Source organism: Podarcis muralis, chromosome 1 (assembly GCF_964188315.1).
Source record: "Podarcis muralis chromosome 1, rPodMur119.hap1.1, whole genome shotgun sequence".
Lineage (NCBI taxonomy): Eukaryota > Metazoa > Chordata > Lepidosauria > Squamata > Lacertidae > Podarcis > Podarcis muralis.
The window spans coordinates 38,923,743-38,929,742 of record NC_135655.1 but is presented as its reverse complement, the minus strand read 5'-3'; positions in this window follow the sequence as shown (position 1 = coordinate 38,929,742).

The window sequence follows — 6,000 nt, the reverse complement described above, 5'->3', positions numbered from 1 at the left end:
CTGATCTGACCTTGGTGGGGGTGGGGTTACTGTATATACTCTTAACACTTGCTTCTCAGAAGTGTTTATTGGCACCATAAACACTCTGGTTTGCAAAGTTTGCCTTGGGTAGAAAGCATTTCTTATGGAGACACTGAGGTTAATCCCTCTTCTAAACATTTGTGCTGGATTTAGAACAGGCAAGGCTTTGGAAAATGCATTCATATTCTTCGTTTTGTTGGGAAACCATGTGGTTTGTGAAGAGCATCTTGAACTATGCTGTTCATTTTATTTGAGCACCAGGTCTGGTCCAGTACAGGCACTGCTGAAATGATTACAGATAGGTTAAGATATCAGCTTTAATTGGATCAATGTGTTGGTGGTGGGAATACAGTCACACGCATAAAAAAATTAAAAAATATATTAAAGATGTCACATAATCTAGAAGCTGTGTAAAAAGAAATATGCTATATGGCCATCAGTTATCAGACACATTCCTGTGTATTTCATGATGGCATCATTAGCGATGGCTGCAATGTACAAAAAAATAATAATTACCATTTTTTAAACTCCCTTTATTCAGTCCAGACATTTACTTGAGAATGAAAGATTTTGGTATCGGAGGCTCCAGGGAAATGTTGGCAGTGGAAAAACTAACCTACACCAGATGGCAGAGGCCAAAGAAATACTATAAAATATGGCTTCCATTCTTACAGTTCTCAGACAAGCAGAACCCCAAGCACAGAAAACCTGTGAAAGCGGCAAACCTTTTCTTTTGCTTACATTTCCCTTTGCTACTTAGCAAACCTGAGAGGTATTATATCATCACATATCAAGAAAATAATATGCCAGGCTGTTGAAACAGGTGGAAAATGTTTATTTGCAACAACACACTGCTAAAAAAAAGGGAGAACCAAACGCACTGCTGTGGCTGTCCATGGCTGCCTATCTACAGATATTTGACTGTTGCCAGTTTGGATCAGGCAGAACACAGCATAAATTGTCAAGTGCAGTGGGGAAAGTAGCCTTAATTCCCACTCTTTTGCCATGAAATTGCTTACGCACAGCCACATGTCTTGCACACCTGGTTAATGAAATGGACCAAAAATCCAATCCAAAAGTGCCTGTTCTACAAAGAATAAAACTGAGGACTTGTAACCATAAATTCATAAAGACTATTTATCCTTCCGTCGTTTCCTTTTAGTAGACCAGGGAGGAATATTGCCCAAATAGAAAAGAAAAGCATTCTCACATAGGTAATTTTGTAGGCGAGTTCCTAAACGGATTTATTTATTTATTTCATGAAATTTATACACTGTTTTATTGTAAAAAAAAAAACAAAAACACAAAACCTTCAAAGTGGTTTACAAGAAAGATAAAACAATAAGAAAAATTAGCAGCAATAATTTGGCTCAATAATCCAAAAGCAATTATGATAATAAAGATAATTTACATTGTGTGGTATTCAACTAAGTGTTATTCTGAGTAGACCCATGGAAATTAACATGACTAATTTAGATCCATTAATTTCCATGGGTCTACTCTAAGTAAAACTTGAATTACATCCATTAAAACCCAACTTACGGAGTCCAGGCCAGGAATAATAATAATAATAATAATAATAATAATAATAATAATAATAATAATATATTTATATCCCGCCCTCCCCAGCCGAAGCCGGGCTCAGGGCGGCTAACAACAATCAAATAGTACAACATTCTAAAATCATTTCATTATAAAATTAATTCAAATCAAATTGATTTGAATGTTTTCTCCGCCTTCTTATTTTCCCCTCCTCTCCATTAATCCATGGAGAATTCCCCATTTAAAATCTGATTGCAAGAGACAAATTGTGTTGTTATTTCAGTTCACTCTTATTCAATCTTTTCTTTTCCTTTTTTAAAAAATGGTGCAATTTTGGGTGTGAATGCAAAAGCCCCTTTTTATGGTTAAAGTCAGCATTAGCATTCCATTGCTTATTGCTAGGCAACGTTCAGGGATGCAAATTCATCACTTCTTCTGCATAGTGCAACTTTCGATTTCACCTCCAACTGTAAAAATGTAGTCTGCTATCCATTACATGCCACTATGGTTGGATGACATCCCAGGAAAGCTCTGACTACTACTGGCAGAGAAAGAGTCACTGGCATGGGGCACAAGCAGCTTTCGAAATTTTAAGCCCTGGCACATCACTAATTGTTAAATGCACTATCCCACCCCACACCCCACACCCCAGACTCGGATTTTGTGAATCTTGCCTTCTGATTGCCTTTTAGATAGCTCCGAGAAATGAAGCTCCCTGTGAGGCAAATCCTCCTACAAAACGAAGGACGTAAAATTAAAAGCAGATTCCTCACAATTCAGTTTCCAATTCAGGCAGACAACTTGCCTGCCTTCCCATTCTACCTCATAAAGAATCAGAAGTATCATCACTTTGTGCAAATTTTGATTTGGAAAAAACAAAACAAAAACCTCAAGGGATTCTTCTTCTAAATCAGCATTCGGTGAGGAGGCGTTAGACACATAGTGAATGTAAAAGTTATACAAACTAAGCAACTTGGTTTGCCTTGTGCATGTTCCTTTCCCATAAACAAGGATAAGATGTTGATACATATACCACGAGAAATGGTCAAGGGCAATGTTCCGAGTAGTCCCATTGGGATGTGGTTTAGCCGTAGACATACGTGTGTGTGTGTGACATTGGATTGAATACTGGACTACCTAAGGGTAGCTTTGATCAGAATTACTATTTCTTTTTCAGATTCTTGTTTCCTATTAGTAAAACAGGTATATCCTCATGCCCAGCCTCGCAATGTCATTGCTTAGCACTGCTAAAAGTAAGCTTTTTAAAGATTACGACAAAGAACTATGGAATCAGACTCCTCATCTGGCTATTACCTGACTACCAAGACAGTGCCCTTTCATTTGTGTGTGTGTGTGTGTGTGTGTGTGTGTGTGTGATGTTTTAAGATCTGTAAAGAGAATAGATTTTTCTTGTATCTCAAATGTAGCAGATGCCATTCCTTAAAAAAAAAAAAAAATCTTTCTAACCACTGCTGATTGAAAATGTCTCTTCAAATGTCTTGGAACAAATTCATAATTTTATTTTAATTATTAGAAAGATGCCAAGAAGCTAGGCGTGTTAATAGTGATTCAGACTTTGCATGCATTTCCCCAATGCGCTGAAACAAAAGGCGTTTCTTTTAAGAGTGTGAATGAGCTGTGGCATGCACATGTTCTTTTAAGAAAGGCCAAGGGTGCAGTTCTATTTTCTTAGCTCTGCTTTCATATTTATGCGTCTCATTTCCAGCTCATTGCTGATGCCTCCATTGCGCTATCCATCAACACTTTTATCCTCCTTGTTCCTCAAAAAGAACATAAAATCCTTTTTTATGTGGTGGTAATATTATTGCAAATAAAAGCAAATACCAAAATCTTTATTAGTCTGCCAAAATAATAAACTATTTAATAAAAGCATGCTGTAAAAATAAGGTCATTTGCATCACTCAAATTTCTTGCAGGAAATACAGAGAATTATTGGTCAAAACGGATAAAATGACAACAAATATTCTTGCCATTGATGTAACACAAACTCGAAATGAGGGTTACAAATGTACAAAGCTTTGCATGTTTGCTGCCTTTAAGAGGTTTTAAGGCCGGCTGCCCATTGAAGGATGTGGAAAAAACAAAATGAGAGTGTTGTGCTTGGTGTTGCAATTCCCCAAGCGAGAGAAAGGAGAGGCTGCATTGGCTCCATTACATATCATTATTCCATGATATGAAACCATTTCCAAAGCTCAAATTGCCCTCACAGCTCCCTCAGTTACACACAATTTATTGTCCAAATACTTGCCATTTTTACCTCAAGTATTAATTGTATTTTGTTTGGATTTATGTCAAAGCTTTAGTGATATGCTGTATCCACAGCTTCCTTTCCCCTGTCCTTCCCCATGAAATGCATTTTGGGTAATATTTTAGGCTTTATTTATGAATTTTGGTTAAATGCTGAAATTTAGAGAAGAAATTGCTTATTACTGACTTAACAGTGCTTGAACTTTAAAGCTATTGCAGTGTAACTTGACCCTTTTATGGCATTTCACCTGGTTTCTTCTCCCTTTCCTGCTAAGCAGCAGTGTATCGATAATTTACAAAAGGAACAATTAAATTAGGATTAAATAAGTCATAAGCAAATATAAGGCCAATGTGCTTCAAACATCAATTTCTTTTGCTAAAGCAGCTCCTCCTTCCTGACCATTGGCTATGCTGGCTGGGGCTGAGATATCTGGAAGACACCAGATTGTGGAAGACCTAATTCATGAATTTGCAAAGGGCTGAGATTTTCCAATAAATTGCCGAATGTTTAGACTCTTAAATGGATCTTAGTTGACAAATCTGAGGGTGTATAGAACTGGACAGCCATGGACTGCAAGAGTATTCAACAACACAAGAGTTCTAAATAAACATGTAACCCACATCCACTATATCAATACATACTATCTACAAGTACTTCTCAATCCACAACCCAGCCAGTTTGGATGCCAATAAATATTGCTGCAGAAATTTCTGAGATCATGGTCTTTCCAACGAGTGGCTGGTTTATTAATTGTCCAGGTTTACTGTCTTACTTTAAATGTTGTGAGGATCCTATGCCCTTTTAAAATGTGGGGTTTTGGGGAGTGGGGAGCTATTGGGTTGTTGTTTTTGTTTTGATTATGTATTTTGTGGTTTTATATTTTGATTTTATTCTGTGAACCACCCTGAGACCTCCAGGTATAGGGCAGTATATAAATTCAATAAATTATAATAATGTTGATACAAATGCAACTTTCCAACCAGAGATATAAAAACTGACAGAATGTCATTTTCAGCCATGCGCATATGGTAAAAACGGCAGCGGTCTTGTGTCCTGCTGCAAGTTATAACCTAACAGTACATGTGGTCTCATGTTTATTTCTGGAGGGATAGGACATTTGTATCCAACAGCAATGTTAATAAGCTATAATTCTATTTGAATGGAACTTGACCATGCTTGTCCATTTCAGGCTGCAGGTAGAAGTTTGTATGTTTCAGTGCTACTTCATTAAAAAAAAGCTCTGTACTAAACAAGTAACATGCCAGGGGGTAAGGCTATGCTTTCGACATCTGATACTGTGTGAGAGCGTGTTTATACAGGGACACATTCAAACACAGCAACCTCCCCTTGCAGTCGTAAGCGCCTCAGCCTAGGAAATGCTTTATCACAATTTTGCCTGCATGGATAACCTACCTGGCCCTTTCCCTGCAAACTGGTTTAAAGCAAAATCAGGTCCCTTTCCTTTACATTTAATGGAAATACTCTTACTATAGCTAAAAGGGTTTTTGTGTGAGAGAAATGCATTTCATGTTCTCCAGGCAAATTAGAATTTTGTCTTTCATTTGGGTTGTCTGTACAAGATCCTTTTAAGCAACCATCCCAGTGGTTTCAGGCCCTATCACCTAATAATTGACCATGACAGGAGTTATATATCCAGAGCCAGCGGGAAGAATGAATTGTATATGTCAGGCTCAATTACAAGGTGGAAGACCCAGCAACAAAAAAGACTGAACTGATTAAAGCTTGATGTTGACAAGAGAGCTGACATATCAGAGTTATTTCCCGAAGATGCACTCTTCAGAATTCCCTCCCCGATGCCTCAGCAGTCAATATCCTGACCACTTTGTCTTCCCTTGTTGTTGTCTATCCAGCTGGCATGCCATATATTGTTCTGCTCAATAATTCTTGGCAAAGAAGATGTTCTCTGTCTCCAAGACAAACCTATGCAAGAATGGCAAGAAAAGGATGCTAATGCTTTATTATGCTACAAAGAAGCCAAATAATTGGGCTGGGGAGATGTGTTGCAACAGTTGCAAGACTTTTTAGATTAATAGAAATTACAAAAACACATCCTGGCACATTTGAGAAGAATGGATTAATGGATGTGCTCATCATTTTATTGGCTAATCCTAGCGTGTATATTTAAGATGAAAGAATAGTCATGATTT